Genomic DNA, 21,400 nt, shown 5'->3' with positions numbered 1-21,400 from the left:
CATGCAAAAGTGAAATAGGTGTCTTTATGCGGTTGTTCAAATGCACAGACCGCTTTATATACATTGAGAATATGAAAAATTAAGAGCACTGCTATTTCCATCACATAGACTGATCAGGTGAATCCAGGTGAACGCTATGATCCCTTATTGATGTCACTTATTCAGTCCACTTCAATCAGTGTAGATGAAGGGGAGGAGACAGGTGAAAGGAGGATTTTTAAGCCTAGAGACAATTGAGATATGGATTGTGGATGTGTGCCATCAGAGGGCACACATCAAATGCCTTTGAACAGGGTATGGTGGTAGGTGCAAGGCACACTGGTTTGAGTGTGATAAGAACTGCAACATCACTGGGTTTTTCACGCTCACTAGTTTCCCATACATATCAAGATTGGTCCACCACCCAAAGGACATCCAGCCAACTTGACACAACTCTGGGAAACATTGGAGTCAACATGGGCCAGCATCCCTGAAGAACGCCCCGGATATTCAGCCAATCAGCGGCCCCCGCTGAGCACCACTCTCAAGCAAGGCCCCTCCAAAATACAGAAAAAAGTTTGTCATAAAACTGCCGTAAGCCTTAAATTCCTTGAATGGGACATGACATATGGCTCGCACACAAACGCTTATGCATAAATGTAAGATGTTCACAGGATAAAGATGCTTTCATTGATTGATACACAAGTATACTTATGAAAAACAACTTTCAGATAAAAAAAACGTCCAATAATAAATGCAATTATTTAGTGTCTGCTAAATAATTGCTATTTAGCGAACGCTTTTATGCAAAGAACCCACTATCCTGGCGGTGCAAAGAACCCACTCCTGGCGGTGCAAAGAACCCACTATCCTGGCGATGCAAAGAACCCACTATCCTGGCGGTGCAAAGAACCCACTATCCTGGCGATGCAAAGAACCCACTATCCTGGCGGTGCAAGCCCCATGCTCTACTAACTGAACTACAGAGGACCATGTTCTACTAACTGAACTACAGAGGACCACGTTCTACTAACTGAACTACAGAGGACCATGTTCTACTAACTGAACTACAGAGGACCATGTTCTACTAACTGAACTACAGAGGACCATGTTCTACTAACTGAACTACAGATGACCACGTTCTACTAACTGAACTACAGAGGACCATGTTCTACTAACTGAACTACAGAGGACCATGTTCTACTAACTGAACTACAGAGGACCATGTTCTACAAACTGAACTACAGAGGACCATGTTCTACTAACTGAACTACAGAGGACCATGTTCTACTAACTGAACTACAGAGGACCATGTTCTACTAACTGAACTACAGAGGACCATGTTCTACTAGCTGAACTACAGAGGACCATGCTCTACTCAGTGACACCCTGAATGTCAAAGAAGAGTCAAATAAGTTGACAAATTAAATGAATAATCTCAAAGGTGGACTAAATTGCAATATGTCATAACAATGTGCTAGATTAGATCAATATATGGGATAAAAAGTTTCATCCACATTTGCACTTCTGTGAAGGAAAATATTTCATTCATGAGTGGGCTGATATTCAAAGACGTTGAGAGTCTGGCTATCTTTAAATCAATCATTTCCATGTAATGCCTTTGAAAGCTTGAGTTAATTATTTGAAATGCATTAAATATCAAAGTTTAGCATTCTCAAAGAGATGAATTGACATTTTTGATTAGTTTGTGTTAACAAAGTTCTAATCACTGTGCTCTCTGTAGGTTTGTGTTAACCTGTTAGGGCTAGGGGGCAGTATTTACACGGCCGGATAAAAAATTTACCCGATTTAATCTGGTTACTACTACTGCCCAGAAACTAGAATATGCATATAATTATTGGCTTTGGATAGAAAACACCCGAAAGTTTCTAAAACTGTTTGAATGGTGTCTGTGAGTATAACAGAACTCATATGGCAGGCAAAAACCTGAGAAGATTCTGTACAGGAAGCACCCTCTCTGACCATTCCTTGGGCTTCTTGGCTCTGTTTATTGAAAACTTAGGATCTTTGCTGTAACGTGACACTTCCTACGGCTCCCATAGGCTCTCAGAACCCGGGAAAAAGCTGAATGATGTAATTCCAGCCCCTGGCTGAAAAACATTAGCGCCTTTGGTAAGTGGTCTATCAGAGGACCATCAGACTGAGGCTCGTGCACGGGGCGACACCATGTTTTTATTTTCTCTCTCTTTGTACTAAAACACGATTTCCCGGTCAGAAATATTATCGCTTTTTTACAAGAAAAATGGCATAAAAATTGATTTTAAACAGCGGTTGACATGCTTCGAAGTACGGTAATGGAATATTTAGAATTTTTTTGTCACGAAACGCATCAGGCGCGTCACCCTTCTTTACCCTTTCGGATAGTGTCTTGAACGCACGAACAAAACGCCGCTATTTGGATATAACTATGGATTATTGTGAACCAAACCAACATTTGTTCTTGAAGTAGAAGTCCTGGGAGTGCATTCTGACGAAGAACAGCAAAGGTAATAACATTTTTCTTATAGTAAATCTGACTTTGGTGAGGGCTAAACTTGTTGGGTTTCTAAATAGCTAGCCCTGTGATGCCGGGCTATCTACTTAGAATATTGCAAAATGTGCTTTCACCGAAAAGCTGTTTTAAAATCGGACATAGCGAGTGCATAGAGGAGTTCTGTATCTATAATTCTTAAAACAATTGTTATGTTTTTTGTGAACGTTTATCGTGAGTAATTTAGTAAATTCACCGGAAATTGGCGGGGAGGTATGCTAGTTCTGAACGTCACATGCTAATGTAAAAAGCTGGTTTTTGATATAAATATGAACTTGATTGAACAAAACATGCATGTATTGTATAACATAATGTCCTAAGATTGTCATCTGATGAAGATCATCAAAGGTTAGTGCTGCATTTAGCTGTGATTTGGGTTTATGTGACATTATATGCTAGCTTGAAAAATGGGTGTCTGATTATTTCTGGCTGGGTACTCTGCTGACATAATCTAATGTTTTGCTTTCGTTGTAAAGCCTTTTTGAAATCGGACAGTGTGGTTAGATTAACGAGAGTCTTGTCTTTAAAATGATGTAAAATAGTCATATGTTTGAGAAATTGAAGTAATAGCATTTCTAAGGTATTTGAATAATACGCCACGGGATTCCACTGGATTCCACGTAGGTGGGACGAAATCGTCCTACTGGCCCTAGAGAAGTTAACAAAGTTCTAATCACTGTGCTCTCTGTAGGTTTGTGTTAACACAGTTCTAATCACTGTGCTCTCTGTAGGTTTATGTTAACAAAGTTCTAATCACTGTGCTCTCTGTAGGATTGTGTTAAAACAGTTCTAATCACTGTGCTCTCTGTAGGTTTGTGTTAACACAGTTCTAATCACTGTGCTCTCTGTAGGATTGTGTTAACACAGTTCTAATCACTGTGCTCTCTGTAGGTTTGTGTTAACAAAGTTCTAATCACTGTGCTCTCTGTAGGTTTGTGTTAACACAGTTCTAATCACTGTGCTCTCTGTAGGTTTGTGTTAACACAGTTCTAATCACTGTGCTCTCTGTAGGTTTGTGTTAACACAGTTATAATCACTGTGCTCTCTGTAGGTTTGTGTTAACACAGTTATAATCACTGTGCTCTCTGTAGGTTTGTGTTAACAGCACTATCAACAAGGCAGGTCCAACAGGCTCTAGTTTTGTCGCACCTAGACTACTGCTCAGTGGTGTGGTCAGGTGCCACAAAGAAGGACTTAGGAAACTTGCAGGTGTCTCAGAACAGGGCAGCACGGCTGGCCCTTAAAAGTACAGGGAGCGCTAACATTAATGACATGCATGTCAGTCTCTCATGGCTCAAAGTGGAAGATAGATTGACTTCATCACTGCTTGTTATTGTAAGCTGTCTGTTTAAAATACTTGCACACAGCTCAGACACCCATGCATACCCCACAAGACATGCCACCAGAGGTGTCTTCACAGTACCCAAGTCCAGAACGGATTATGGGAGGTGCACAGTACTACATAGAGCCAGTACTACATGGAACTCTATTCCACATCAGATAACTGATGCAAGCAGTAGAGTCAGATAAAAATGTGTAAAAATACACCTTATGGAACAACGACACACACAAAGTTACTGACACACGCATACCCATGCATTGTAATATTGTTGTATGGTGGTATTAAACATTTTGTATTGTAGATATGTGGTAGTGTAATAATTTTATATGATGTACTGTTCCATATTTTGTTTTATATGTAATGTAAATGCTTTAATATGTTTGGACCCCAGCAAGAGTAGCTGCTGCCTTGGCAACAGCTAATGGGGATCCCTAAGAAATACAAATACAAATTTGATTTCAGCCCAAGTATATTTATGTGTCAATGTGAGGGTATTGCTTCCGGCTAAAGATGTGTGTCATGGCTGTAACTCATTGGGCATGAGTCTTCCTCTATGTCCCTGTCTTGATTGAGTTAAACTATGACATTGATATTGTGAGTACGTCATCTCTGTTGAGATTTTACATAACTTATTTTAGCTACGATGATACATGATGCCACAGTCACAACAACAACCACTGGTCTACAACAAATATGATGACTCACATAACAGTCATACATCACAAAACTTGAAAGAAAAACTTGACCAAAACAATCCAACTGTTATCTTCAGTACACTCTTACAAAAAAAAGGAGCTACCTAGAATTTAAAGAATTTAAAGAATTTAAAGAAGTCATAGGAACAATAATAATCTGCTGTATCATATACACTCTAAGAAAAAAGTGTTCATAAAGGGTTCTTCAGCTGTCCCCATAGGAGAACCCTTAGAATAACCCTTTTTGTTCCAGGTATAACCCTTGTGGTTCCATGTAGAACCCTTTTGGGCTCCATGTAGAACCCTCTCTAAAAGGGTTCTACGTGGAACCAAAAAGGGTTCTCCATTGAACCAAAAAGGGTTCTCCTTTGGGGACAGCTGAAGAACCCTTTATGAACACTTTTTTCTTAGAGTGTATATGATACAGCAGATTATTATTGTTCCTATGACTTCTTGCTCTTATGAAACCAAAATATAGCAGCCTTTCACTGTTACGAGAGCTGACATCGGATGGAACGAAAGTTAGAAATGTGTCATGCTTTACATAAGAAGTGAGGCTGGAGTATTTCCCACCTATCTGTAGCAACAAGCAACAAGTTATCCATCCCTGCTTCCCCTTCCCCCTTCCATTCTATTGACTTTTCTGTAAACCAGTTGATTTAGTGATCGTTTGAAGGATTTTCCCGTCTATAAGTTATCTCCTTCAAGTGTTGAGCTTAGCATTTCAAACACAAATGCTTCTACCTGGCTAGTATTATTACATCAATCAATGTAAAAAAAAACATGGCTGTTGATTAATCATCCCTCGTACACTCCACTGGCTTCCAGTCAAAGCTCACATCCACTTCAAGACCCTGCTGCTTGCCTACGGAGCAGCAAGGGGAACTACTTTCAGGCTATGCTCAAACCTTACACCCCAACCTAAACACTATGTTCTGCCACCTCTCTTGGCCCTCGCACACTCCACTGTCTTCCAGTCGAAGCTCCACTTCAAGACCCCGCGCTGCTTGCCTACGGAGCAGCAAGGGGAACTAACTTCAGGCTATGCTCAAACATTACACCCCAACCTAAACACTATGTTCTGCCACCCCTCTTGGCCTTTCCACCTGTGGTAAACCGTGGGGTGTTGGGTTGAGCGTGCAGAGATTGACACAAAGACAGGGAGGTTTTAGTCCACAAAAACAACTTTACTAAGACAGAAAACAAACATAACAAAGAAAATCCCTTAGGTTTGGCTCGGTCCTTCTTCTCTACTTTTGCTCGGTGTCGGTCTCTCCCCGTTCTCTCTCGCGGTGTGCCACCATGATCCTTTTATTTGGCCTCCATGGCTGGTTGGCACTTTCCCCTAATTACCTCCACTTGGATACCACACACCCCTATGGGAGGTCAGCTCCCGCTCAGCCCAGTCAAAGTTCTTCTCTGTCCTCAAACCCCAATGGTGGAACCAGCTTCCTCCTGACGCTAGGATAGCAGAGTACCTGCCCATCTTCCAAAATGACTGAAAACCCACCTCTTCACAAAATATCTTGACTAATCCCACAGTGCCCACACCCCCCGACCCCTTCTAACCCCCTGACCACCCCCTATCTCCCCAAAATAAAAAAACACCCTTGCTTTTCTTGAACTAAGCCTCACATTTGTATTTTCTTACTAGCACTGACAGCTACTTTATTGAGAAAAATTGTACTTACTATGACTGTAATATGTGGTTGTCCCACCTATCTACCTTAAGATGACTGCAATAACTGTAAGTCACTCTGGATAAGAGTGTCTACTAAATTGCTAATATGTAAATGAGGTGCAGTAGTAGTCATTTTTTCAAATCTAGAATGTATAAAATTGCTGCCAAAATATCTTCAAGCAGAGCAGATTTAATGATGAGTACTTATTATGTACATCGCTAGCCGGCTACCACCAGGTTACTCAACCCTGCACCTTAGAGGCTGCTGCCCTATATACATAGACATGGAATCACTGGCCACTTTAATAATGGAACACTAGTCACTTTAATCATGTTTACATACTGCTTTACTCATCTCATATGTATATACTGTATTCTAATAACATCTACTACAAATGTGTATGTAGTAGGATTTTATTAACGACTTTTGTTTTATTCATTTAATGATTAATATATTATTTAATTAACTTTACAGCCCATAGAAATAGTGGACTAGGTTTCAAGTGCAAGTGATGGCTAGTATGGAATTCAGTGCTACTTCATCCTTGGGTTACTCTAATGATTAAAAACAAATCTTCCTCTATTAGAATTCTTCATGAACTATGTGTAAGCTGAGCTCCTTAGACTTGTGTATTATGGATGCCGTCAGAACTGTCTGTATGGTCTGATTGTCTCCTCTGTAAACTCCAACATCTGAATCTCTTGACAGGGTATTCATCTTTTATCTTTCGGTTTTAATATCTCCCTTTACAACTTATGTAATGTGAGGTTCAATTACACATCAAGTTGGGATATTTTCTGAACTTTTTATTCACTTTCATCTGATTATTTTGGGTTTGTTGCTACAGATCGTGGGGAATTACTTCACCCAGCCTCACTTCTTATGTTAAGCATGACACATTTCTAACTTTCGTTCCATCCGATGTCAGCTCTCGCAACAGTGAAAGGCTGCTCTAGTTTTGTTTCATAAGAGCCAGGAGTCATAGGAAAAATAATAATCTACTGTGCATTCAGTAATATATACTGTAGATAACAATTGGATCGTTGGTGGATTTTATTATTTTACAGTGGCATGATGTATGTCTGTTATGTGAGTCACCATATTTGTTGTCGACCAGTGGTTGTTGTTGTGACTGTGGCATCATGTACAGTTGAAGTCGGAAGTTTACATACACCTTAGCCAAATACATTTAAACTCAGTTTTTCACAATTTCTGACATTTAAAACTTCTTCAGGCTAGGGTCTATTTTTCTCCACTTCCTGTCTGACTGACGTTGCCTAAGTAAACTGTCTGTTACCCAGGCCCAGAAGCCAGGATATTAATATAATTGGTACCATTGGATAGAAAACACTTTGACGTTTGTAGAAATGTAAAAATAATGTATGAGACTATAACACAATAGATATGGTAGGAGAAAATCCAACAAAAAACCAACCTGGATTTTTTTTTTTGAGAGCCCATGCTCTTCCAATGTAACGTATAGGGTCATATCCAAATCCAACTCACAGATTGCAATTCCTATGGCTTCCACTATATGTCAACAGTCTTTGTTCGAGGTTTCAGACTTGTTTCTTCCCAAAAGAGGAATAATTTTGAGTTTTAGTACTGGGAGTCAGAGTTGGAAATCAGTCTGTGGGTGTGTGACGAAGAGGACGCGTACCTGCTAATTTTACTTTCCTATTGAACATACTTCTTTCCGTATGAAATATTATAGTTTAATTACATTTTAGGGTACCTGAGGATTACATAGAAACATATTTTTGATTCCTTTCTCTGCATGTTGAACGAGTGGATTACTCAAATCGATGGCGTCAACTAAACAGACTTTTTGGGATATAAAGAAGAATTTTATCTAACGAAACGACCATGCATGTTGTAGCTGGGACACTTTGGATTACAAATCAGAGGAAGATTCTCAAAAATAAGTGAACATTTAATTGCTATTTGTTATTTTTATGAAGCCTGTGATGGTTGAAAAATATTTTGATGAGGGGCACCATCATCAAACAATTGCATGGCATGCTTTCGCTGTAAAGCCTATTGTGAATCGGACAATGCAGTTAAATGAACAAGACTTTAAGCTTTTAACCGATATAAGACACTTGTATGTACCGAAATGTTCAACATCCATAATTCTTAAGATTATTTATTTGAATTGTGCGCCCTCCAATTTCACCGGAAGATGTCAACAGGTGTCCCATTGGCGGGACGCCTAGCCCTAATTAATCCTAGTAAAAATTCCCTGTCTCGGTCAGTTAGGATCGCCACTTTATTTTAAGAATGTGAAATGTCAGAATAATAGTAGAGAGAATTATTTCTTTCAGCTTTTATTTCTTTCATCACATTCTCATTGGGTCAGAAGTTTACATATACTCAATTAGTATTTGGTAGCATTGCATTTAAATTGTTTAACTTGGGTCAAATGTTTCGGGTAGCCTTCCACAAGCTTCCCACAATAAGTTGGATGAATTTTGGCCCATTCCTCCTGACAGAGATGGTGTAACTAAGTCAGGTTTGTAGGCCTCCTTGCTCGTACACGCTTTTTCAGTTCTGTCCACAAATTTACTATAGGTTTGAGGTTAGGACTTTGGTGGCCACCCATTTGCGACCAAGCTTTAACTTCCTGACTGATGTCTTGAGATGTTGAGATGTTCCTTCTCATGGTGCCATCTATTTTGTGAAGTGCACCAGTTCCTCCTGCAGCAAAGCACCCCCACAACATGATGCTGCCACCCCCATGCTTTATGGTTGGGATGGTGTTCTTCAGCTTGCAAGACACCCCCTTTTTCCTCCAAACATAACGATGGTCATTATGGCCAAACAGTTCTATTTTTGTTTCATCAGACCAGAGGACATTTCTCCAAAAAGTACGATCTTTGTCCCCATGTGCAGTTGCAAACCGTAGTCTGGCTTTTTTTATGGCGGTTTGGAGCAGTGGCTTCTTCCTTGCTGAGCGGCCTTTCAGGTTACGTCGGTATAGGACTTGTTTTACTGTGGCTATAGATACTTTTGTAGCTGTTTCCTCCAGCATCTTCACAAGGTCCTTTGCTGTTGTTCTGGGATTGATTTGCGCTTTTTGCACCAAAGTACGTTCATCTCTAGGAGACAGAACACGTCTCCTTCCTGAGTGATATGACGGCTGTGTGGTCCCATGGTGTTTATACTTGCGTACTACTGTTTGTACAGAGTGGTACCTTCAGGCGTTTGGAAATTGTTCCCAAGGATGAACCAGACTTGTGCAGGTCTACAATTTTTTTTCTGAGGTCTTGGCTGATTTCTTTTGATTTTCCCATGTTGTCAAGCAAAGAGGCACTGAGTGTTAAGGTAGGCCTTGAAATACATTCACAGGTACAATTTTCCAAGCTGTTTAAAGGCACTGTCATCTTAGTGTATGTAAACTTCTGACCCACTGGAATTGTGATACAGCGAATTATAAGTGAAATAATCTGTCTGTAAACAATAGTTGGAAAAATGTATTGTGTCATGCACAAAGTAGATGTCTTAACCGACTTGCCATTAACAAGACATTTGTGGACTGGTTGAAAAACAAGTTTTAATGACTCCAACCTAAGTGTATGTAAACTTCCGACTGTCATCAATGTTCAAATAAGTTATGTAAAATCTCAGTTGAACTCAATCAATACAGGAACATAGAGGAAGACCGATGCCCAATGGCTTAAAGCCATAACACATATATTTAGCTGGAAGCAATACCCTCACACTGACTCATAACTATACGTGGGCTAAACTCAAAGACGTATTTCATTAATACCAACATCCCCTAGTGAATGTTTTATGAACGTCAACACTGCTAGGAGATACTAAGAGGCAGCAGGTACAGCACAAATTAATGTTGAAGGGGAGAAGCTGTAAAGAGTCGGTTACGAACCGCCTGTCCTTTAGGAGCGACTTATGACCTGACTTGAATCCTGGGCACGATAAACAGCTTGCGACGCTTCGCCTGTAATATCATAATTTGTCTTGCGGGTCGCGCCGGCACTTAGTAAGGAAGACAAGTGTGCCTGGAGAGGACCCAGAGGGTTGTCATGTATTTGAATAATGACAGAAAACATGCTTGCTGTGACCAAACTATCACCAGGGAGGTCTTGCCACTTCAGAGAAATGAATACTTGACCCAGTGCTGCATAACTAAATGGTGAATAATGGTTTGGAGCTTATTTTGGATAGGTGGCAAATGGTACAGTGCATTCAGAAAGTATTCAGACATCTTGATGTTTTCCACATTTTGTTACTTTACAGCCATATCCTAAAATTGATTAAATAGTTTTTTCCCATCATCAATCTTCACACAATACCCCGTAATGACAACGCAAAAACAGTTTTTTAGACATTTTTGCAAATGTATTAAAAATAAAAAGCTGAAATAACACATTTACATAATTATTTAAACCCTTTACTCAGAATTGTTGAAGCACCTTTGGCAGCCATTGAAGCCTCAAGTCTTCTTGGGTATAACGCTGCAAGCTTGGCACACCTGTTTCTCCCATTCTTCTCTGCAGATCCTCTCAAGTTCTGCCAGGTTGGATGGGGAGTGTCAGTGCACAGCTATTTTCAGGTCTCTCCAGAGATGTTCGATCGGGTTCAAGTCAAGGCTCTGGCTGGGCAACTCAAGAAAATTCAGAGACTTTTCCCGAAGCCACTCCTTTGTTGCCTTGTCTGTGTGCTTAGGGTTGTTGTCCTGATGGAAGTCCAACCTTCGCCCCAGTCTGAGGTCCTGAGTGCTCTGGAGCAGGTTTTCATCAAAAATCTATCTGTACATTGCTTCGTTCATCTTTCCCTTGATCCTGACTAGTCTCCCAGTCCCTGCCCCTGAAAAACATTCCCACAGCATGATGCTGCCACCACCGTGCTTTACCTTAGGGATGGTGACAGGTTTCCTCCAGACATGACGCTTGGCATTAAGGCCAAAGATTTCAATCTTGGTTTCATCAGACCAGAGAATATTGTTTTTCATGGTCTGACAGTCTTTAAGTTGCTTTTGGCAAACTCCAAGCGGGCTGTCATGTGCCTTTTACTGAGGAGTAGCCTCGGTCTGGCCACTCTGATTTGGTGTGCTGCAGAGATGGTTGTCCTTCTGGAAGGTTCTACCATCTCCGCAGAGGAACTCTGAAGCTCTGTCAGAGTGACCATCGGGTTCTTGGTCACCTCCTTGACCAAGGCCCTTCTCCCGATTGCTCAGTTTGGCCAGGCGGCCAGCTCTAGGAAGAGTCTTGGTGGTTCCAAACTTCTTCTTCTTTAAGAATGATGGAGGCCACTGTGTTCTTGGGGAAGTTCAATGCTGCAGAAATGTTTTGGTATCCTTCCTCAGATCTGTGCCTCGACACAATCCTGGCTTGGTTTTTGTTCTGACATGCACTGTCATCTGTGGGATCTTATATAATCATGTCCAATCAATTGAATTTACCAGAGGTGGACTCCAATGAAGTTGTAGAAACATCTCAAGGATGATCAATAGAAACAGGACGTACCTGAGCTCAATTCCAGGTCTCATAGCAAAGGGTATGAATACTTTTGTAAATAAGGTATTTCTGCTTTAAATGTTAAATATAATTGCAAACATTTCAAAAAACCTGTTTGTACTTTGTCATTATGGCGTATTGTGTGTAGATTGATGAGAATTTTGGGGGTTTTAATCCATTTTAGAATAAGGGTGTAACGTAACAAAATTAGCAAAAATCCAAGGGGTCTGAATACTTTCGAATGCACTGTAAATAAAAAATGTGGGCGTTTGATGGGAAAAATCAATGGACACCTTAGGGTTACAATGAATTAAAAGCTTGCCATCATAATACAAGTGTCATGAAAACTCTCTTCGGGTGGCTCTCATTGGCCAGTCCTTATATCTAATCAGCCAATCAGATTTTCTGAATTCTCTGTGTTCTTTCAGAAAGAATGGTTCCACTTCACAGTAAGTGTCCCTAATACCTACCGTACTGTGTGTATTTGCATGGTAATTACTTAGGTTCAGTAAGTACACATGGTTACATATTACTTATAATTGTTAAACAAGAAAGGTCAACGCGTTTTAACACAAACTGCAAATCATTCGGAGAGTGTTTTCTATTTGATTAGCTCTCAAGCGCTTTTAAATGTAATTGTAGTTGTTGTCAACATTAAAAGAACAATGAGTATGTATTAAATCCCAGAGAGGATTAATCATTTTAAAGAACTCAAAGTTTTATCAAACCAGATTAGTCATGCGAGCATGGTCAATATGAAGTGTAAAAAAAAAAAAACATTTTATGAGCTTTACTTTTGTCTCTATGAACTATCATTTCAAATGAATTGCAGTGCATCCTGTTTTACATAATGTATGTATCACTCTCTGGATTTAAAACAATTTACAATTTATCCATGCTAATCACATAGTCGTCTTCTGCAGGCAAAGACTGTGTAGTCCCTACAACCAAATTAGTTTTCCATTATATTCAAAGACATCTCCAGAGCACTTTCTGCTCTCTCTATTGTGTTTTGTACTAACGAGCTTGGTATAACCGTTATTATGATCATTGAGATTTGAATGTGTTAATTCATTGCGTTCTCTTGTAGCGAAGAAAGCTCATTCGACAGGGTATACACAGTTTTTGATATGTTTTGTGGGGAAAAAAAGTGTGTCTAAAGCAACATAACAGAGATAGCCAATGCCTAATGTTGTCCCATTGGAAGACTGAGTTTCAGGTTTATCATTTCAGCTACTGAGAGATGTCGCCTAAAAGATCTATTGTACTGTGCTATATCAGTGTTGTACTGTTGTTAACCTCTTCTATTGTACTGGCTGTAACAGTGTTGTACTATTGTTGACCTCTTCTATTGTATTGGCTGTAACAGTGTTGTACTGTTGTTAACCTCTTCTATTGTACTGGCTGTAACAGTGTTGTACTGTTCTTAACCTCTTCTATTGTACTGGCTGTAACAGTGTTGTACTATTGTTGACCTCTTCTATTGTACTGGCTGTAACAGTGTTGTACTGTTGTTGACCTCTTCTATTGTATTGGCTGTAACAGTGTTGTACTGTTGTTGACCTCTTCTATTGTATTGGCTGTAACAGTGTTGTACTGTTGTTAACCTCTTCTATTGTACTGGCTGTAACAGTGTTGTACTATTGTTAACCTCTTCTATTGTACTGGCTGTAACAGTGTTGTACTATTGTTGACCTCTTCTATTGTATTGGCTGTAACAGTGTTGTACTGTTGTTGACCTCTTCTATTGTATTGGCTGTAACAGTGTTGTACTGTTGTTGACCTCTTCTATTGTATTGGCTGTAACAGTGTTGTACTGTTGTTAACCTCTTCTATTGTATTGGCTGTAACAGTGTTGTACTGTTGTTGACCTCTTCTATTGTATTGGCTGTAACAGTGTTGTACTGTTGTTAACCTCTTCTATTGTACTGGCTGTAACAGTGTTGTACTGTTCTTAACCTCTTCTATTGTACTGGCTGTAACAGTGTTGTACTATTGTTAACCTCTTCTATTGTACTGGCTGTAACAGTGTTGTACTGTTGTTGATCTCTTCTATTGTACTGGCTGTAACAGTGTTGTACTATTGTTAACCTCTTCTATTGTACTGGCTGTAACAGTGTTGTACTGTTGTTAACCTCTTCTATTGTATTGGCTGTAACAGTGTTGTACTGTTGTTGATCTCTTCTATTGTATTGGCTGTAACAGTGTTGTACTGTTGTTGATCTCTTCTATTGTATTGGCTGTAACAGTGTTGTACTGTTGTTAACCTCTTCTATTGTATTGGCTGTAACAGTGTCGGCACCAAAACATTTATCTTACCAACCATTGTTGATTCGCAATAAGATATTGTCACGTATACTCTCTCTCCTGCCTCTAGGTCATCAGGCTGCTGATTATCCTCCCTCTCTGACCTCTAGGTCATCAGGCTGCTGATTATACTCCCTCTCTGACCTCTAGGTCATCAGGCTGCTGATTATCCTCCCTCTCTGACCTCTAGGTCATCAGGCTGCTGATTATCCTCCCTCTCTGACCTCTAGGTCATCAGGCTGCTGATTATCCTCCCTCTCTGACCTCTAGGTCATCAGGCTGCTGATTATCCTCCCTCTCTGACCTCTAGGTCATCAGGCTGCTGATTATCCTCCCTCTCTGACCTCTAGGTCATCAGGCTGCTGATTATCCTCCCTCTCTGACCTCTAGGTCATCAGGCTGCTGATTATACTCCCTCTCTGACCTCTAGGTCATCAGGCTGCTGATTATCCTCCCTCTCTGACCTCTAGGTCATCAGGCTGCTGATTATACTCCCTCTCTGACCTCTAGGTCATCAGGCTGCTGATTATTCTCCCTCTCTGACCTCTAGGTCATCAGGCTGCTGATTATCCTGTACACCTGTCACCAGCGCCTCATGACACTCACCTGGACTCCATCACCTCCTTGATTATCTTCCCTTTATCTGTCACTCCTCTTGGTTCTTTCCTCAGGTGTTATTGACTCTGTTGTCATGTCAGTGCGTTGTTTGTGTTACGTGTTTATTGTTTCATTCATTCATTTATTAAAACACTCACTCCTTGAACTTGCTTCCCGACTCTCAGCGCACTCGTTACAGATACTCTGTCTGTTATTTCGTATGATTTGATTTGTGACAAGCCTATTATTTACACTCTGGTCTAATTACCAACCGATGTCTTTCCTCTGTATCGGTATCAGCCGCTCATAGCTCTAAATATCTTCAACATCTGTCCACTGGTTTGTGTGCTCAGTATAACACAACCCAACTGAGAAGGTCAGGTAGGGGACTTGTTCTTAATGTAAATGGTGTTGTGTGTACTCGCTTCCCCGCTGTGATTGTTTTTGAAAGCAAGCTCTGATTTCAGTGCGAAACTGCCACCACAAAGAAATCTCTTCTCCAATAGGCTTGTCTCATTATAGCCTGATTCAACTATTCACAGAGAAGTAGAACATCACATCACCTTGCACTGCGTTTTGTCTTGTATGGTATGTACTGTTATATAGGTCTGATTTTCACATTAATCAGAGTAGACCTATAGCCCCAGCTATGAAAAGCCAACTAACATTGACTCTTAAGGTGTTGACTTGCTGCACCATCAATAACCACTGTGGATATTATTATTGACCCTGAGGTGTTGACTTGCTGCACTGTGGATATTATTATTGACCCTTTGTGTTGACTTGCTGCACTGTCAATAACCACTGTGAATATTTTTATTTGACCCCGAGGTGTTGACTTGCTGCACCGTCAATAACCACTGTGGATATAATTTGACCCTGCTGGTTATCTATAGCTTTGCAAAGCCCCCTGATCCCAGGAGCTGTACACTGTAGTGTTTAACTGTGAATGGAAACACTATGATTTAGAATGCCAGCTAACTGTAACTGTACATCGCCATATTGGCATTGTTGCATCACCGGCAGGAGAGAATTTTGGAACTCCCAAAAATGGCTGAATTTACAGAGTAGCTCCGAGTCTGAGAATGAGTTTATTACAGAGAGTGAAATAATGTTAGTTAGGGAGCCAATAAACCTACACTGTAGTGTTTAAATGTGAGCTTGAAGATCAGGTGGCTTTGTGAGGCTAGGTCATCTATGAACATTTGAACATCTTAAAGATGACTTTGATGATGTCATCTATAAAATAGCCTCCAACACTCTACTCAACAAATTGGATGCAGTCTATCACAGTGCCATCCGTTTTGTCACCAAAGCCCCATATACTACCCACCACTGTGACCTGTACGCTCTCGTTGGCTGGCCCTCGCTTCATTCTGGTTAAATAAAGGTGAAATAAATAAAATGATCAATCTGGCCTTAATGGCCATGTACTTTTATAATCTACCTCCCAGCACAGTCAGAAGAGGACTGGCCACCCCTCGGAGCCTGGTTCCTCTCTAGCTTTCTTCCTAGGTTCCTGCATTTCCGGGGAGTTTTTCCGAGCCACCGTGCTTCTACTTCTGCAATGCTTGCTCTTTGGGGTTGCAGGCTGGGTTTCTGTATAAGCATTTTGTGACAACTGTTGATGTGAAAATGGCTTCATAAAATACATTTCATTGATTGATTTTAAAAGATGAACGGTCACAAAGTCGCGTGTCCTTAACATGACAATGGGACATAACTAATGAAATAAACATACTGACTGTGTCTGATACATTATACTAAAATACATGTCACCAAGCTTCATAGAATCTGAACTGTATTGGAGATGGGTGTGGGACAATTATTTGTAGTCTTATACGCTCGATATAGTAATGTTTCATGAGACCACCAGCCACTACCAGGAACAATATAGAGCCCAACTTCCCAGATTTGCTTTAATTGAAAGAAGACAACAATTATTTAGTCCACAGATTCAATTAGGCCCAGTGAGTCTAGCAGAGTTTAATCCACTGTTGTAAGCCAGTGTCTGAGATTGGCTTCCCCATTATGAGAGATATAATCAGGGCAGGCATGAGTAGGCATAGTCAGTCATGAATCAAACATTAGACTGCACAATAAACCAGTATCAAATCTGAATCAGTTAGGGGCTAGATTAGTAAACTAAACCACAGAGGGGTTGTATTAAGTATAAATTACCTTTGTGTTTCTCTATTATTGAGAATCGTATTCCAAATTAAGTCAATTCGGAAGTGGTGAGGTGGACAAGATTAGTCAGATATGTATAAACACAGATATGAGTAAACATTCACTGAAATATATATTGTTTCAATAAAAAAAATTGAAAACAGCCTTCGATACAATAATCGAAACAGCCTTCGATTACATTTTTTTTTCTCCACAATTGTTTGCTTGACATGTTTATTTTAAGTAGCTATCCCATTAAGATGCATAGTACCATGACCAGTCAAAATTGTAATTGAGCATTTGTGAAAGATAAGGTCATTTTGTGCTTCAAGTGTGCCAAAATAATTTTTACTTGCTTCAATTAATTCTTAAATGTCATTTGGGAAAGAGAGAGGGAAAAGTAATGTTAAACTACCAAGACTTGAACTTTAAATGCCACCACACACCTTCCGTACCTCCCTGTCCTATTTTTGTTTCCCCAAAATAACTACCAATTTAACTAGATAACGTTAATACGCTAAAAGCAGTATTATAGCATTAAGCCCATTGGACACGGAAAGGTTGCATTTGATTAAGGGAAGAGAGGGGGGACTTGAATAGGAATAAGGCTCTCTCCTTCACGCTGGGTGGCAAGATGTCTCAATCCCAATTGTAACATCAACTGTTGACTTGTGTTTCCTGCTCTTCAATGTAAGTTTAGTATAGGTTGTTCTTATTGATGCTATGGTCCATTTTTCTTAGATTCCTACATAAAGAGATGGTGCTCTATTCATGGGGAAACAAGTCCCTTGCATTTGTATAGTGTCCATGTTAGGACATCCTCAGCTTCATATCTCACCCACCCTAGAGTCAACCTTCAATAAACTTTCTGGATTGACTGAAGGAGCGGTGAGGTATGAGGCTAAGGATGTCCTGAAATGGACACCGTGTATCCTACTTGGGTCTTTGAGTTATTTTGTGGGGGATTTACTCCTAACTCCCCAGTCTGGAGAACATCCATAATTATTAATAAATATCTAGGGAATCCTCTCTGTTCTACGTTGTTCTGTTCTCTGTTCAACTCTAGTACCATGCCTCAAAGTGCCTTGGTCTATGTCAGATTACCAGGGGAAAAAAAGACAAAACTTCAACAAAATCTCCCTGCTTACTGACTGGATAACTCTAACTTTTGTGTAAGTCTATTCCCAAACATACAGTATTTCTTATTGTCCTATTAACGCTAAGAAGAAAAACTTCCATCACACATTTCTATAATTTAATGAACATTTTCATGGGAGACAACTAATAATGAGATAGAACATTGTGTTCATGTGATAGAGATGTAGTTTATTAATTAACATAATGGTCATGTGATATAGATGCAGTTTATTAATTAACATAATGGTCATGTGATAGAGATTTAGTGTATTAATTAACATAATGGTCATGTGATAGAGATGCAGTTTATAAATTAACATAATGGTCATGTGATAGAGATGTAGTGTATTAATTAACATAATGGGCATGTGATATAGATGTGGTGTATTAATTAACATACTGGTCATGTGATATAGATGTAGTGTATTAATTAACATAATGGCCATGTGATAGAGATGCAGTGTATTAATTAACATAATGGTCATGTGATAGAGATGTAGTGTATTAATTAACATAATGGTATTGTGATAGAGATGTAGTGTATTCATTAACATAATGGTCATGTGATAGAGATGTAGTGTATTAATTAACATAATGGTCATGTGATAGAGATGTAGTGTATTAATTAACATAATGGTCATGTGATAGAGATGTAGTGTATTCATTAACATAATGGTCATGTGATAGAGATGTAGTGTATTAATTAACATAATGGTCATGTGATAGAGATGTAGTGTATTAATTAACATAATGGTCATGTGATAGAGATGTAGTGTATTCATTAACATAATGGTCATGTGATAGAGATGTAGTGTATTAATTAACATAATGGTCATGTGATATAGATGTAGTTTATTCATTAGATGAATTAGCTGCATGCTGTTGTTCTGCTACATAATAGCCCTTTATTTGCCGTGACGTCTCTGCTTACCTTTGAATGCACCACTGGCAAAGCAGCACTGCCTATTGTTTTAATGCCTAGCCACAGAGGAGACAAATCCAGATGACACAACAGGACTCCCTGACCTCCATCTGTAAATTCATTGTGTCACATGCTAAAATCCATTACAGATGCTGATTGCTACAGCCCAATGAGACAAAGCATGTAGTGTGCATTCACAAAATGTCAGACGGCTGGTCATGCCAAAGGCCTTGCCCCCAGGGGGAACTGAGAAAGTTCAAAGCATCCTTCCACTGCTTATACATCTCCCGATAAAGGATGCACCACGGTAACGGTATTTATAATGCATGTTTGAATTATCGTGACACGAAAACGCCTTGTTCTCTTAATGGTGCAAATCAATGCCTTTGAAATCATTCTGTTTCTTCCTGCTTTTATTTGTGGCCTGGTCTGAATTCAAAACCAACTATTGGTCATTAGACAAATAAATGCACTCATGGGAGAATAAGCATTGGCTAATACAAGCTCCCGGCTCTTTAAATAAATTCTAGCTGGTATATGATAATGACTTCCAATGGGGATATAAGACCTTGCTAGTCCACTGGAGCCTGTTAACTGAAACGACCTGGGGTTCGAATGGTATAACTCATGAAATATCAAATGAAGCACGGATTTAAATGCTTGTTTTTTTTCTTATATTGGCCACGTCCAATTAATGTAATTCCTTTTTCTGAAATGTCTAGAAAAAGCAAGTCACCATAATGAATTTATACACTGAAATGGTTTCCTATGCTCGTACCTACAGTATAATATTTTGCCTGAAGGCATTGTTGCTAATCTCCCTGCAATAACAAGTCTCCTTATTAATCATAGGACGTTATAGAATGTGTCACTGTTTTGGACATAATTGTATTTATTTGTGTTTACCCACAAGGTGCCATCTGTTTATCATTCTCCACCATACAATTTCATTAATTAGTGACACAGTTGATATTACAAACACAATATTAGGAGATTGGGGCCGCGTAGAGAGAGAATTCCTCGGCCTGATTGCGGTGCAGATGGTTATGAAGTTAAGGCAGATGGCGTGTCAGATTGATTAAGCTCAGGTCTGCCAGTTGATAAATACACAACAAGGATTGAGATCCCCATTACAGATGACTTGAAATGACGGAGATGTGTCAACTCGCCGGGTTAATCCTCTTGCCCATTCAAGCTGTTCCGGATGGCTTGCACCCAGCCATGTGTGGAGGCCCATAGGTTCTAGACAGGCTGATTACACTGTAAATAAGAGGCAGCATTCTGACGAGGTGGGCACTGTCCATTTTCCCTTATCTCTTTATTTCAGGAAGGCTACTCTCGCTTTCATCTTTTCATTCCGATGACATTTCGGGTGGCGTCGAAAGCTGCTTACCTGCTTGTTAAGGTACTGAGGGAAATATCAAGAAACTGTCTATGACATCTGTCACACCCTGATCTAATTCCATTTGTCTTTGTGCTTGTCTCCACCCCCCTACAGATGTCGTCCATCTTCCCCATTATGTATTTATACCTGTGTTCTCTGTTTGTCTGCTGCCAGTTCGTTTTGTTCGTCAAGCCTACCAGCGTTTTTCCCCTTGATCTTGTCTTTTTCTAGTTCCTGTTTTCTAGTTTTCTGGTTTTGACCATTCTGCCTGCCCTGACCCTGAGCCTGCCTGCCGTTCTGTACTTTGTTACACCACCCTGAATTATTGACCTCTACTTGCCCTGACCCAGAGACTGCCAGCCGTTCTGTACCGTATGGTCTCTGATCTGGATTACTGACCTCTGCCTGCCCTTGAACTGTCGTTTTGCCTGCCCCCCTGTTCTAGTAATACACTTTTGATACTTCAAAACTGTCTGCATCTGGATCTTCTCATTAAACGTGATAACATCAGCCGTCATGCACTCGTCTGAATATATCACAACATTGTACAATCACATGATTGTGTGTCTATCTCCTAATGGCCATTGAAAATGCCAGAAGAATTTAAGAATTGTACCTGAATCAAGAAGTATGTAATACATTGTTATGCAGATGCATTGAGGGATCCTGCAGGAATCAATGTTTTTGATACCATGGACAATTCATACACAAGAAAACAATCGGTAAACAACTTACTTTAGCAACTCAATACATTCAAAATAACTTGTTTTTACCTGATAGTTATCGGCACCAAATGTCATCACTCCGTAAAAGCGTATTTGACTGCATGACACTTGCTTTATTTAGGTTGTTTTCTGAAGTTCAATCATGAAGTTTACAGCCTCATTAGTGTGTTGATTGTGAACACTTCCTTCATCTCTTCATTCATCACCTTCTCCCAAGGGCTTCAATCTCTCTAGCATGGCTTTGTGCAGCTCTGTAATCAAAGGAATCCCACATATCACAGGACAACACTACACAGTAACGTTGAGGGATCACTAAAAATGTGATGGGTGTGGCGGCATCTGGTTTGATGTCATATTCTGATGTGGTTTGAGGCACATATTTCGTCTTCCAGCATAAATACCTTGCAGTTTAGCATGATAGAACTGAATT

Source organism: Salmo salar, chromosome ssa19 (assembly GCF_905237065.1).
Source record: "Salmo salar chromosome ssa19, Ssal_v3.1, whole genome shotgun sequence".
Taxonomy (NCBI): Eukaryota; Metazoa; Chordata; class Actinopteri; order Salmoniformes; family Salmonidae; genus Salmo; species Salmo salar.
The sequence above is the reverse complement of the archived record's forward strand: the minus strand, read 5'-3'. Positions refer to the sequence as shown.